Genomic DNA, 15,147 nt, shown 5'->3' on the forward strand with positions numbered 1-15,147 from the left:
GGACACCGAGAATGTGTGCACATCCCCGGCGGTGGATCCCCCTCCAGCCTCGCTAGCCAGCGCCCCTTCGGTGCTGTTTTTAGACGGCGAGCTGGTGGTGTTACCCGTCTCAAACCGTGCGTAAAAAGAGTTCAGGTCATCAGCTAAGGAGGAGCCGGCACTTCCGGTTGAGGGGGTGCTGGACCTGTAGCTAGTTATAGTCCGTGGCCCCTGCCAAAGGCGCCTGGTGTCCTGCTGCTCCATCTGTGACTCCATCTTGTCCCGGTACCTCTTTTTTGCATCCTTCACTGCCCTTCGCAGTCGGTAGGACTCTCCCTTGTAGTCGTCCATGTTGCCGGATGCCAGGCCGGAGTTGTAAGCAGCGGTGCGAGCATTCAAGGCCACGCGAATAGACCTGTCCACCCAGGGTTTTTGGTTAGGGAAGATACTGACCCTTACCGTGGGGATGATGGTATCGGCTATTGTGGCAATGAATTCCGTAACCGCTTCCGCAAACTCATTTACGTCTCTGGAACTTTCTTGGAACATGTTCCAGTCGACTTCGCTCAGTGCATCCTGCAGCATGGCCTCTGAATGGTCAGCCCACCGCTTTACGTCCCTCGTCACTGTCGCTTCCCGTACTATCCGTTGTTTGTACTCCGGCAGCAGGAAAATGGCAGCGTGGTCAGATTTCCCAAAAGGAGGGAGAGAAACGGCCTTGTAGCCTTTCCTGAACAGCGTGTAGCAGTGGTCCAAAGTTCTTTCCCCCCTGGTGACACACGTGATGTGTTGGTAGAAGTTGGGCATGTCCTTTTTGAGATTTCCCCTATTGAAGTCTCCAGCCACCAGCACAGCCGCATCAGGGTTCTTGTTTTGGTGTTGACACAACACATCGTGTAGGGTGGACAGTGCCACGTCGGTGTCCGCATGCGGTGGGATATAGACGGCTGTGATGATCACCGAGCTGAACTCCCGGGGTAGGTAGAATGGTCGGCATAGGATAGTTAGATGTTCCAGGTCCGGCGAGCAGGAACGAGAAAGCGTCTTAATATTCCCAGGATTACACCAGTTATTATTGGTCAAGAAGCAGACTCCTCCGCCCTTGGATTTCCCGGATTCTTCCGTTCTGTCCGCCCGGAAAACAGGTACTGACACAGGGCTGGTACATGGACAGGTGATGACACAGGGCAGGTACATGGACAGGTGATGACACAGAGCAGGTATCCACAGGTCACCCACCAACACTTGAGTACTTGTCCATATCTGACCTTGGTCACGGTTCTATTAACAGCCACAATTCACCTTCCTGAGCCTCCCTGTCCCTCTCCTCCTCTCCGCCGCTCCCTTCGTTGACCTCCACAGCCCCTCTGACCTCACTGACTACTACAACCACACTCACTCCTCCTGCCTCGACCAGCTTGCACCTATAAAAACCAAAACAGTTTCCTTCACCCACTCTGCTCCCTGGTTTACCCCTGAACTCCGCATGATGAAAACACATGCCCGCCAACTTGAAAGGCTCCGCAACAAAACAGGTCTCACAATTCACTCCCAAGCCTACAAAGACCACCTGCAGCACTACAAAGATGCCCTCTCCCGTGCCCACTCCACCTACTACTCTCAAATAATTCACTCTGGCTCCGGAAACCCCAAAACACTCTTCTCTACAATAAACAAACTCCTCAGCCCCCTGGACACCATCTCCCAATCATTCACAGTTGACAAATGCACCACTTTCCTTTCATTCTTCCAAAGCAAAATAGACAACATCTACAGCACCTTAACCACCAACGCACCTGCTCCCCCTCAAACCACCTGCCCCCCCTTATCCTGTCAACCCCTGCCTCAGTTCTCCCCAGTCTCCACCACCGACCTCTCTGACCTCTTCACAGGAATAAAAACTGCCACCTGTTCTCTGGACCCCATCCCCTCCAGCTTTGTCAAGGCCTGCCTTCCTGCTCTCTCTCCACTTATCACTGGAGCAATAAACTCCTCCCTGTCCACTGGCATCGTCCCGCCATCCCTCAAAATCGCTGCTGTCACCCCCATTCTGAAAAAACCTGGTCTCAACCCTGACACCCCAAACAACTTCAGACCAATCTCCAACCTACCCTTTCTGTCCAAAGTTTTGGAACGTGCTGTAGCTTCCCAACTCAAATACCACCTCTCTACCAATAACCTGTATGAAACTTTCCAATCCGGATTCCACTCCAACCACTGTTGAAACTGCGCTCCTCAAAATCACAAACGACCTTTTCCTCTCCTCCGACGCTGGCAACCTCAACATCCTCATCCTACTTGACCTCAGCGCCGCCTTTGACACCATAAATCACTCCATTCTCCTCACCCGACTTGAAACCTCCTTTAACATCACCGGCACAGCCCTATCCTGGTTCAAATCTTACCTCTCTGACAGGCACCAGTTCATCTCCATTAACAACTGTAAATCCCCCACCGCTCCCCTCCCCCAAGGTGTCCCCCAAGGCTCAGTCCTTGGCCCCCTCCTCTTCATCCTCTACCTGTTCCCCCTTGGTCAATTAATCCGCCGTCATGGTCTCAACTTCCACTGCTTCGCCGATGATATCCAGCTCCTCATCTCCACCAAGTCAATCTCCACCACCACACACTCTACACTGACAAACTGCATCACTGAAATAAAATCTTGGCTTCAATCAAATTTCCTCAAACTCAACTGCAACAAATCTGAAATCATCATCATTGGTCCAAAAACGCTCACCAAATCCACCCAAAACTTCATCCTCAATATTGATGGTCTCCCAGTATCCACCTCACCTCACATCCGGAATCTTGGAATCATCTTTGATCAAACCCTCTCCTTCGACAAACACATCAAACACATCACAAAGACAGCCTTCTTCCACCTCAAAAACATTGCCCGTCTCCGTCCATGCCTCTCCTCCACAGCTGCAGAAACCCTAATCCACGCCTTCATCACCTCCCGTCTGGACTACTGCAAAAGCCTCCTCTATGGCGCACCCTCAAAAATCATCAGTAAACTTCAATACATTCAAAACTCCGCTGCCCGTCTACTCACCCACACCCCGATCCGTGACCATATCACCCCCGTCCTTTACAAACTCCACTGGCTCCCCATCCCCCAGAGAATCCAGTACAAAATCCTCCTCATGACCTACAAAGCCCTCCATAACCTGGCCCCATCCTACCTGACCGACCTCTTCCACAGGCACACTCCCACCTGCACCCTCCGCTCTGCTGCTGCCAATCTCCTATCCCCCCACAACCGAACCAAACTCAGATCCTGGGGGGACAGGGCTTTCTCCATCGCTGCTCCCACCCTATGGAACTCACTACCTCAAACCGTCAGAGACTCCTCCACACTCACCACATTCAAAACATCACTGAAGTCTCACCTGTTCAGCACTGCCTTCAACCACTGAAGATCACCTCACCTTCTGTCTCCTTTCTCTGTTCGTTTACATATTTATCTATTTATTCACTTCCCTATGTTCTCTAAATCCCTCTAAAGCATCTTTGAGTATATGAAAAGCGCTATATAAATGTAATGTATTATTATTATTATTATTATTATTATTAAGAGTCTGGAGTCAAGAGTGTTTTATTGTCGTGTGTCCCAGATAGAACAATGAAATTCGTACTTGCTGCAGCACAACAGAAAATACAACAACAAAAGAATATGTAAACAGATCACACCGTGCTCTCCATCAGAGACTGGGTAGAGTTGCTGCCTCACAGCTCCAGAGACCCAGGTTCAATCAACACTGCTGGTGTCGTTTGTGCAGAATGTGTACGTTAATTAATCTCCTGATTAACATGGACACAGTTAATCTGTGCTTCTATGTGTCCATGTTAATCAGGAGAATGAATCTCCTGATTAACATGGACACATAGAAAATAGGTGCAGGAGGAGGCCATTTAGCCCATCGAGCCAGCACCGCCATTCATTGTGATCATGGCTGATCATCCACAATCAGTAACCCGTGCCTGCCTTCTCCCCATATCCCTTGATTCCACTAGCACCTAGAGCTCTATCTAACTCTCTTTTAAATTCATCCAGAGAATTGGCCTCCACTGCCCTCTGTGGCAGAGAATTCCATAAATTCACAACTCTCTGGATGAAAAAGTTCTTTCTCACCTCAGTTTTAAATGGCCTCCCCTTTATTCTTAGACTGTGTGGCTCCTGGTTCTGGACTCCCCCAACATTGGGAACATTTTTCATGCGTCTCGAAGATCAACTCTCATCCTTCTAAACTCCAGTGAATACAAGCCCAGTCTTTCCAATCTTACCTCATATGACAGTCCCGCCATCCCGGGGATTAAACTGGTGAACCTACGCTGCACTGCCTCAATAGCAAGGACGTCCTTCCTCAAATTAGGAGACCAAAACTGCATCTAGTTAGTCCAGTCCTTTCATAATTTCATACGTCTCTCTAAGATCCCCTCTCATCCTTTTAGACTACAACCAATACAAGCCCAGTCTTTCCAATCTTACAAGGATGTCCTTGCTCAAATTAGGAGACCAAAACTGCACACAATACTCCAGATGTGGTCTCACCAGGGCCCTGTACAACTGCAGAAGTACCTCTTTGCTCCTGTACTCAAATCCTCTCGTTATGAAGGCCATTAGCTTTCTTCACTGCCTGCTGTACCTGCACGCCAACGTTCAGTTTCTTTCCACACTTCAAAGACGGACAGGTGTGTTTGCTAATTGCCTTTGGTAAACTTGTAAATGATGGCGAGTGTTTGGGATGGTGCTAGTGCGCTGGTCGGTGTGGGCTCGGAGGGTCAGTTTCCACGCTGTATCTCCAAAGTGTAAAGACCACTCTCCACATATCTCCAGAGGTGGAAGGGCCAATCACTGCGTGTACACTCCAAACAAATATCTCAGCATGTATTTGATGATAGACAATAGACAATAGGTGCAGGAGTAGGCCATTCAGCCCTTCGAGCCAGCACCGCCATTCAATGCGATCATGGCTGCTCACTCTCAATCAGTACCCCGTTCCTGCCTTCTCCCCATACCCCTCACTCCGCTATCCTTAAGAGCTCTATCCAGCTCTCTCTTGAAAGCATCCAACGAACTGGCCTCCACTGCCTTCTGAGGCAGAGAATTCCACACCTTCACCACTCTCTGACTGAAAAAGTTCTTCCTCATCTCCGTTCTAAATGGCCTACCCCTTATTCTTAAACTGTGGCCCCTTGTTCTGGACTCCCCCAATATTAGGAACATGTTTCCTGCCTCTAATGTGTCCAATCCCCTAATTATCTTATATGTTTCAATAAGATCCCCCCTCATCCTTCTAAATTCCAGTGTGTACAAGCCCAATCGCTCCAGCCTTTCAACATACGACAGTCCCGCCATTCCGGGAATTAACCTAGTGAACCTACGCTGCACGCCCTCCATAGCAAGAATATCCTTCCTCAAATTTGGAGACCAAAACTGCACACAGTACTTCAGGTGCGGTCTCACCAGGGCCCGGTACAACTGTAGAAGGACCTCTTTGCTCCTATACTCAACTCCTCTTGTTACGAAGGCCAACATTCCATTGGCTTTCTTCACTGCCTGCTGAACCTGCATGCTTCCTTTCATTGACTGATGCACTAGGACAACCAGATCTCGTTGAACTCCCCCTCCTCCTAACTTGACACCATTCAGATAATAATCTGCCTTTCTATTCTTACTTCCAAAGTGAATAACCTCACACGTATCTACATTAAACTGCATCTGCCATGTATCCGCCCACTCACACAACCTGTCCAAGTCACCCTGCAGCCTTATTGCATCTTCCTCACAATTCACACTACCCCCAGCTTAGTATCATCTGCAAATTTGCTAATGGTACTTTTAATCCCTTCGTCTAAGTCATTAATGTATATCGTAAATAGCTGGGGTCCCAGCACCGAACCTTGCGGTACCCCACTGGTCACTGCCTGCCATTCCGAAAGGGACCCATTTATCCCCACTCTTTGCTTTCTGTCTGTCAACCAATTTTCTATCCATGTCAGTATCCTACCCCCAATACCATGTGCCCTAATTTTGCCCACTAATCTCCTATGTGTGACCTTGTCGAAGGCTTTCTGAAAGTCGAGGTACACCACATCCACTGACTCTCCCCTGTCAATTTTCCTAGTTACATCCTCAAAAAATTCCAGTAGATTTGTCAAGCATGATTTCCCCTTCGTAAATCCATGCTGACTCGGAATGATCCTGTTACTGCTATCCAAATGCTCAGCAATTTCGTCTTTTATAATTGACTCCAGCATCTTCCCCACCACTGATGTCAGACTAACTGGTCTATAATTACCCGTTTTCTCTCTCCCTCCTTTCTTAAAAAGTGGGATAACATTTGCTATCCTCCAATCCACAGGAACTGATCCTGAATCTATAGAACATTGAAAAATGATCTCCAATGCTTCCACTATTTCTAGAGCCACCTCCTTAAGTACCCTGGGATGCAGACCATCAGGCCCTGGGGATTTAGACAATAGACAATAGACAATAGGTGCAGGAGTAGGCCATTCAGCCCTTCGAGCCAGCACCGCCATTCAATGCGATCATGGCTGATCACTCAATCAGTACCCCGTTCCTGCCTTCTCCCCATACCCCCTCACTCCGCTATCCTTAAGAGCTCTATCCAGCTCTCTCTTGAAAGCATCCAACGAACTGGCCTCCACTGCCTTCTGAGGCAGAGAATTCCACACCTTCACCACCCTCTGACTGAAAAAGTTCTTCCTCATCTCCGTTCTAAATGGCCTACCCCTTATTCTCAAACTGTGGCCCCTTGTTCTGGACTCCCCTAACATTGGGAACATGTTATCTGCCTCTAATGTGTCCAATCCCCTAATTATCTTATATGTTTCAATAAGATCCCCCCTCATCCTTCTAAATTCCAGTGTATACAAGCCCAATCGCTCCAGCCTTTCAACATACGACAGTCCCGCCATTCCGGGAATTAACCTAGTGAACCTACGCTGCACGCCCTCCATAGCAAGAATATCCTTCCTCAAATTTGGAGACCAAAACTGCACACAGTACTCCGGGTGCGGTCTCACCAGGGCCCGGTACAACTGTAGAAGGACCTCTTTGCTCCTATACTCAACTCCTCTTGTTACGAAGGCCAACATTCCATTGGCTTTCTTCACTGCCTGCTGAACCTGCATGCTTCCTTTCATTGACTGATGCACTAGGACACCCAGATCTCGTTGAACTCCCCCTCCTCCTAACTTGACACCATTCAGATAATAATCTGCCTTTCTATTCTTACTTCCAAAGTGAATAACCTCACACTTATCTACATTAAACTGCATCTGCCATGTATCCGCCCACTCACACAACCTGTCCAAGTCACCCTGCAGCCTTATTGCATCTTCCTCACAATTCACACTACCCCCCAACTTAGTATCATCTGCAAATTTGCTAATGGTACTTTTAATCCCTTCGTCTAAGTCATTAATGTATATCGTAAATAGCTGGGGTCCCAGCACCGAACCTTGCGGTACCCCACTGGTCACTGCCTGCCATTCCGAAAGGGACCCATTTATCCCCACTCTTTGCTTTCTGTCTGTCAACCAATTTTCTATCCATGTCAGTACCCTACCCCCAATACCATGTGCCCTAATTTTGCCCACTAATCTCCTATGTGGGACCTTGTCGAAGGCTTTCTGAAAGTCGAGGTACACCACATCCACTGACTCTCCCTTGTCAATTTTCCTAGTTACATCCTCAAAAAATTCCAGTAGATTTGTCAAGCATGATTTATCAGCCTTCATTCTGATACAAGCCCAGTCTTTCCAATCTTTCCTCATAATGACAGTCCCTCCATCCCGGGGATTAACCTGGTGAACCTACGCTGCACTGCCTCAATAGCAAGGACGTCCTTCCTCAAATTAGGAGACCAAAACTGCATCTAGTTAGTCCAGTCCTTTCATAATTCCATACGTCTCTCCAAGATCCCCTCTCATCCTTCTAGACTCCAACGAATACATGCCCAGTCTTTCCAATCTTACAAGGATGTCCTTGCTCAAATTAGGAGACCAAAACTGCACACAATACTCCAGATGCGGTGTCACCAGGGCCCTGTACAACTGCAGAAGTACCTCTTTACTCCTGTACTCAAATCCTCTCGATATGAAGGCCATCAGCTTTCTTCACTGCCTGCTGTACCTGCACGCCAACGTTCAGTTTCTTTCCACACTTCAAAGACGGACAGGTGTGTTTTCTAATTGCCTTTGGTAAAGTTGTAAATGTTGGCGAGTGTTTGGGGTGGTATTAGTGCGCTGGTCGGTGTGGGCTCGGAGGGCCAGTTTCCACGCTGTATCTCCAAAGTGTAAAGACCGCTCTCCACATATCTCCAGAGGTGGAAGGGCCAATCACTGTGTGTACACTCCAAACAAATATCTCAGCATGTATTTGATGATGTGAAATAATCTAAATCAGTTCAACCCTCTGTGGTGCAGAGTTGGTTTAATTTACACACCCTGGGGGCGTGGGTTACAATGTTAATTCTGTAAAATGTCCTCTCCAACACAGCAGTGCTGACAGTCCCCGCGCCCTGACCCCCCCCCCCCCCTCTCTCCCCTCCCCGGTCCGCAGGGAATCGGCCGCAGGTCGGGCAGCGTCTGTGGGGCAGTGAGACGGTCAGGGTCTGGGGGTCGGGACCCTGCCTGATGCACCGCTCCTGCCCGGGGTCACACATCACACCCACCGACTCTCATTGACCCACACCCTTCACCCTGCCCCTCTCTCCCCTCCCCCGTGAACTCATCTCCCATCCCCACGTCCCCCCTCACCTCACCCCTGCTTCTCCCCTCACTTCCCCTCCCCTCCACCTCCACCCTTCTCCCCCTCCCCACCACCCCCCACCCCTCCTTCTCCCCTCCTCCTCCCCCCTACCCCCTCCTCCCCCCCTTCCCCCACCACCACCCCCTCCCCCCACCACCTCCCCCTCCCCCCCACCACCTCCCCTTCCCCCACCACTTCCCCCTCCACCCCACCCCCTCCCCTCCACCCCACCACCTCCCCTCCCCCCTCCTCCTCCTCCCCCTTCCCCTACCCTCTTCTCCCCCTCCCTGACTCCCTCCTTCTCCCCTCCTCCACCCCGACCCCCTTCTCCCCGACTCCCTCCTTCTCCCCTTCTCCACACCTCCCCTCTACCCCTTTCTCCCCGACTCCCTCCTTCTCCCCCCTTCCCCTACCCTCTTCTCCCCCCTCCCCCTCCCTTCCCTTTCTCCCCCTCCTGTCCCCTCCCCCCTCCTCCTCCTCCACCCCTTCTCCCCTCCTCCACCCCTTCTCCCCTCCTCCACCCCTCCCCCTTTCTCCCCGACTCCCTCCTTCTCCCCCTCCCCCTTCTCCCCCTCCCCCCTTCCCCCCCTCTCCAGGCCCAGGCTTACATGACAGGCAGCAGTGTTAAATAAATCTGTTTTATTACGTACAAAGAGCATTTTACAAAATCATCACAAGCTGCACAAAAACATGTAGACCTACCATCCACTGCATCAGTAACCAAACTTTGTAAAAATTACAGGTTTCCAAAAAGAAACAGCAGACAATAGTCAATAGGTGCAGGAGGAGGTCATTCGGCCCTTCGAGCCAGCACTGCCATTCGCCGAAGCATCCTGTCCGGCAACATTAGTCTGGTTTGGGAACAGCTCTGCCCAGGACAGGATGGCCCTGCAGAGAGTAGTGCGTTCGGCTGAACGCACCATGGGAACTACACTCGTCCCCCTGCAGGACCTATACATCAGGAGGTGCAGATCCAGAGCCAGCAACATTATGGGGGACCCCTACCACCCCAATAACGGACTGTTCCAGCTGCTACGGTCAGGCAAACGCCTCCGCTGTCAAAACAGAGAGGATGAGACGGAGTTTCTTCCCACAGGCCATCAGGACTGTCAACTTTTATAACTCCAGAGACTATAGCAACTTATTAACTTTATTTATATACTGTAACTGTAATTCTTTTTTGCACAATCCGCAGGCATTGCCACTTTCATTTCACTGCACATCGTGTATGTGACAGATAAATGTGACTTGACTTGACTTGACTTGATCATGGCTGATCATCCACAGTCAGTACCCCGTTCCTGCCCTCCCCAGACCCCGACAGCACGGACAAAGTGCGAACTTTTCCATGTTCCACAAGGACCTTGTCGTAAACTGTGGGATCTGGGACCATGAACACATCTGGTCACATCAGCCACAGAGACGGGGCAGCAGCAAACCCGTTCCCCGACACCCAGACACGGGGTGCTCTGTCACCCCCCGCGTACAGCGGTCCCCACTCTGCAACTCTCCCGGTCCCACAACGTCCTGCTCCTCATCCCTGCGAGAGAGGGAGGGGGAGAGAGGGAGGGAGGGGGAGAGAGGGAGGGAGGGGGGAGAGAGAGAGAGAGAGAATGAGTCCTGTGTTAGTGACTGGGCATCGCGGCCCATCTATCCCGTTCACTGCCGGGGCAGCGTCAACCCACAATGTTAGACGGGAGAGAGGGGACAGGGAGAGAGGGGACGGGACGAAGAGGGTGGGGAAGTGGGACAGAGAGGGGGAGGGGGGAACAGATAGGGGGGGAGGGTGGGTGGGGGGACGGAGATGGGTGGAGGGTGGGGTGACGAGGTGAGAGGGAGAAGGGGGGGAGGGTCGCGGACAGTGAGGGGAGAGGGGGGGGGAGGTTGAGGGGGACACTCACGGTACGGTGTGGTGGTTGCTGTAGCGATATGATGCCCAAACTCCCCATCCGGCTACAGCAATGAGGATCACAGCGATGAGGATCGCGGCAAACAGGATCCCCCAACGACCCCTGGACCCTGGAGGAGACAGACCCACACAGTGGTGAACCTGGAGCTTAGTTTAGAGACACAGCGCGGAAACAGGCCCTTCGGCCCACCGTGTCCGCACCGACCGGCGATCCCCGCGCACTAACACCACCCGACATGGGGATAGTTTACTGGGGAGAACTTACAATTACAGTCAAATAGCCGTCAAACCCGCACGTCTTTGGTATGTGGGGGGAACCCGGAGAAAACCCACGCGGTCACGGGGAGAGCAGACAATCTCCGTACAGACAGCGCCCACAGTCAGGATTCAACCCGGGTCTCTGGCGCTGTGTGGCAGCAACACTACCCACTGTGCCACCATGCCACCCTTTATAGGGATATGGTCCAAACGCGGGCAGAGGTGGGACTAGTGTAGACGGGGCATGTTGGTGGGCAGGAAGGAGTCAGGATTGAACCCGGGTCTCTGGCGCTGTGTGGCAGCAACTTTACCCGCTGCGTCACCGCCTTCATACCCTTGCCTTCATTGTACAAGGTATTGCACACAAGATGCAGGAAGCCAAGATTATTAAGGGGTTGGACACATTAGAGGCAGGAAACATGTTCCCAATGTTGGGGGAGTCCAGAACAAGGGGCCACAGTTTAAGAATAAGGGGTAGGCCATTTAGAACTGAGATGAGGAAAAACCTTTTCAGTCAGAGAGTTGTGAATCTGTGGAATTCTCTGCCTCAGAAGGCAGTGGAGGCCAATTCTCTGAATGCATTCAAGAGAGAGCTGGATAGAGCTCTTAAGGATAGCGGAGTCAGGGGGTATGGGGAGAAGGCAGGAACGGGGTACTGATTGAGAATGATCAGCCATGATCACATTGAATGGCGGTGCGTACAGGCTCGAATGGCCTCCTGCACCTATTGTCTATTGCCGCCCTCTGGAAACGTTTACAGGGGTATGGGCCAAACGCCGGCAGGTGGGTCTCGTGTAGACGGGGCATGTTGGTGGGCAGGGAGGAGTGGGGCCGAGTGGCCTGTTCCCGTGCTGCATGACTCTCTCCATTGGACAGACACCCACTCACCTCTGGGCCGGACTGCAGGGACTGCACGGCTGCTGCTATCTTCAGCGACGCTGGTGTTGGTGGAGTTGCGGCTGACCTCCACCGTCGGCGTGGACATCGGCTCTGCAAGGCAGCACATTGCAAAGTCCAGCTCAACCGCAGAGAGTCAAGTTCCCAGCTCACTAACAGTGGGAGCACAGGCAGGTAGGCTGGGCAAGAACCCTTGCCTTCATTGGACAGGGCAGTGGACACAAGATGCAGGAGAGAGATAGAAGATAGATAGATAGATAGATGGATGGATGGATTGATGGATGGACGGATGATAGACGGATGGATGATAGATGGATGGATGATATACGATAGATGATGGATGGATGATAGATGATGGATGGATGATAGATGATGGATGATAGATGATGGATGGTTGGATGATGGATGGATGGATGGATGATAGATGATGGATGATAAATGGATGATGGATGGATGATAGATGGATGGATGGATGATAGATGGATGGATGATAAATGGATGGATGGATGGATGGATGATAGATTATAGATGGATGGATGATAGATGGATGGATGGATGATAGATGGATGGATGATAGATGGATGGATGATAGATGGATGGATGAATGATGGATGGCTTGATGATAAATGGATGCATGATAAATGGCTGGATGATTGATGGATGGATGGATGATAGATGATGGATGGATGATAGATGATGGATGGATGATCGATAGATGGATGATAGATGATGGATGGATGATAGATGATGGATGATAGATGGATGGATGATAGATGGATGGATGATAGATGGATGGATGATAGATGGATGGATGGATGATAGATGACGGATGGATGATAGATGGATGGATGATAAATGGATGGATGATAGATGAAGGATGATAGATGGATGGATGGATTGATGATAGATTAATAGATGTGGCAATAAAGTATAATTCATTCACGGAGAGGAAGGGTTTAGAGTGCTGTGCGCAGGCGGGTGGGACTAGGCCAGAATGCCCCACTGGGTCAGCATTGACCATGTGGGCCGAAGGGCCAATCTGGGTGGTGTACAACTCTCCACGCTGCTACTCACCGACCACGCGCAGCTCAAAGCTGTCGCAGTTCCTCAGCTCACTGCCAGAGGTTGTCTCTATCATGTACGTCCCCTGGTCACCGAGCCCCACGTGCCGCAGCTCGATGACGCCGTACATTTGGATGAAGACCCTGTCCCTGTAGGACGGGTGGATCTGGGACTCCTGGCTGTCAGACTTCCAAACCAGGATCGGCAGGTCGTCATTGAGCCGCCACATCGTCACTGTGAAGTTCTTGTGGCTGTGGGGCTGGACGGGGAACCACATCGTCCCACCCACGGTGACATTGGGGGCCAACGTTCTTCTTCTGCACAGAGCCGCAGTGTGGAGACCTGCAACACAACATGGTCATTGTACCTGCCTGCTTCATCACCCACAGAAAACACTGCCCCTCACATTCCCATTGAACCTGACCCCTCCTGTTAACTGTATGTTTGTGTTGTCATTTGTGAGCGGAGCACCAAGGCATCTATCATCCATCCATCCATGAATGTGCACATTCTTGGCCAATAAACGTATTCATTCATTCATCAACTTATTCATTCATTCATGAAAAGGTGAGGCTAAAGGTGAAAGGAGTCAGAAAGGGGGTCAGATGAGGAGAGTAGTGAAATGTGAAGCTGCAGGGAGGGGTATGGTTTCGAGAGTCAGTCTGAAGAAGGTTCTCGGCCCAAAACATCATCTATTCCTTTTCTCCACAGATGCTGCCATTTAGAACGGAGATGAGGAAGAACTTTTTCAGTCATAGAGTGGTGAAGGTGTGGAATTCTCTGCCTCAGAAGGCAGTGGAGGTCGGTTCGTTGGATGCTTTCAAGAGAGAGCTGGATAGAGCTCTTAAGGATAGCGGAGTGAGGGCGTATGGGGAGAAGGCAGGGACGGGGTACTGATTGAGAGTGATCAGCCATGATCGCATTGAATGTCGGTGCTGGCTCGAAGGGCTGAATGGCCTACTCCTGCACCTATTGTCTATTGTCTATTGCCTGACCCGCTGAGTTACTTCAGCACTCTGTGAAACATCATCTGTGAAACCTCTCTCCCCCATCTCTCTCTCTCTCTCCCCCATCACTCTCTCTCCCCATCTCTCCTCTCCCCCATCGCTCTCCCCCCATCTCTCACTCTCTCCCCCATCACTCTCTCCCCATCTCTCTCTCTCTCCCCCATCACTCTCTCTCCCCATCTCTCCCTCTCCCCCCATCTCTCACTCTCTCCCCATCTCTCTCTCTCCCTCTCTCCCCATCTCTCCCTCCCCCATCTCTCTCAATCCCCCATCTCTCTCCCTCTCCCCATCTCTCTCTCTCCCCATATCTCTCCCTCTCCCCCATCTCTCCCTCTCCCCCCATCGCTCTCCCCCCATCTCTCACTCTCTCCCCCATCTCTCTCTCTCCCTCTCTCCCCCCATCTCTCCCTCCCCCATCTCTCTCTCCCCTCTCGCCATCTCTCTCCCTCTCCCCCATCTCTCTCTCCCATTTCTGTCTCTCTCCCCCATCTCTCTCTCCCCCCATCTCTCCCTCTCCCCCCATCTCTCACTCTCTCTCTCTCCCCCGTCTCTCTCTCCCCCATCTCTCCCTGTCCTCCCTGTCGTATGTTGAAAGGCTGGAGCAATTAGGCTTGTACACACTGGAATTTAGATGAGGGGGGGATCTTATTGAAACATATAAGATAATTAGGGGATTGGACACATTAGAGGCAGGAAACATGTTCCCAATGTTGGGGGAGTCCAGAACAAGGGGCCACAGTTTAAGAATAAGGGGTCGGCCATTTAGAACGGAGATGAGGAAGAACTTTTTCAGTCAGAGTGTGGTGAAGGTGTGGAATTCTCTGCCTCAGAAGGCAGTGGAGGCCAGTTCGTTGGATGCTTTCAAGAGAGAGCTGGATAGAGCTCTTAAGGATAGCGGAGTGAGGGGGTATGGGGAGAAGGCAGGAAGGGGGTACTGATTGAGAGTGATCAGCCATGATCGCATTGAATGGCGGTGCTGGCTCGAAGGGTTGAATGGCCTCCTCCTGCACCTATTGTCTATTGCCTATTGTCTCCCCATCTCTCTCTCTCTCTCTCCCCCATCTCTCTCTCCCTCCCCATCTCTCTCTCTCTCCCCCATCTCTCTCTCCCCCTCTCCTTCCCTCTCTCCCTCATCTCTCTCTCTCCCCCATCTCTCTCTCCCTCCCCATCTCTCTCTCTCTCCCCCATCTCTCTCTCCCCCTCTCCTTCCCTCTCTCCCTCATCTCTCTCTCTCCCCCATCTCTCTCTCTCCC

The sequence above is a fragment of the Rhinoraja longicauda genome, chromosome 19 (assembly GCF_053455715.1).
Source record: "Rhinoraja longicauda isolate Sanriku21f chromosome 19, sRhiLon1.1, whole genome shotgun sequence".
Taxonomy (NCBI): Eukaryota; Metazoa; Chordata; class Chondrichthyes; order Rajiformes; family Arhynchobatidae; genus Rhinoraja; species Rhinoraja longicauda.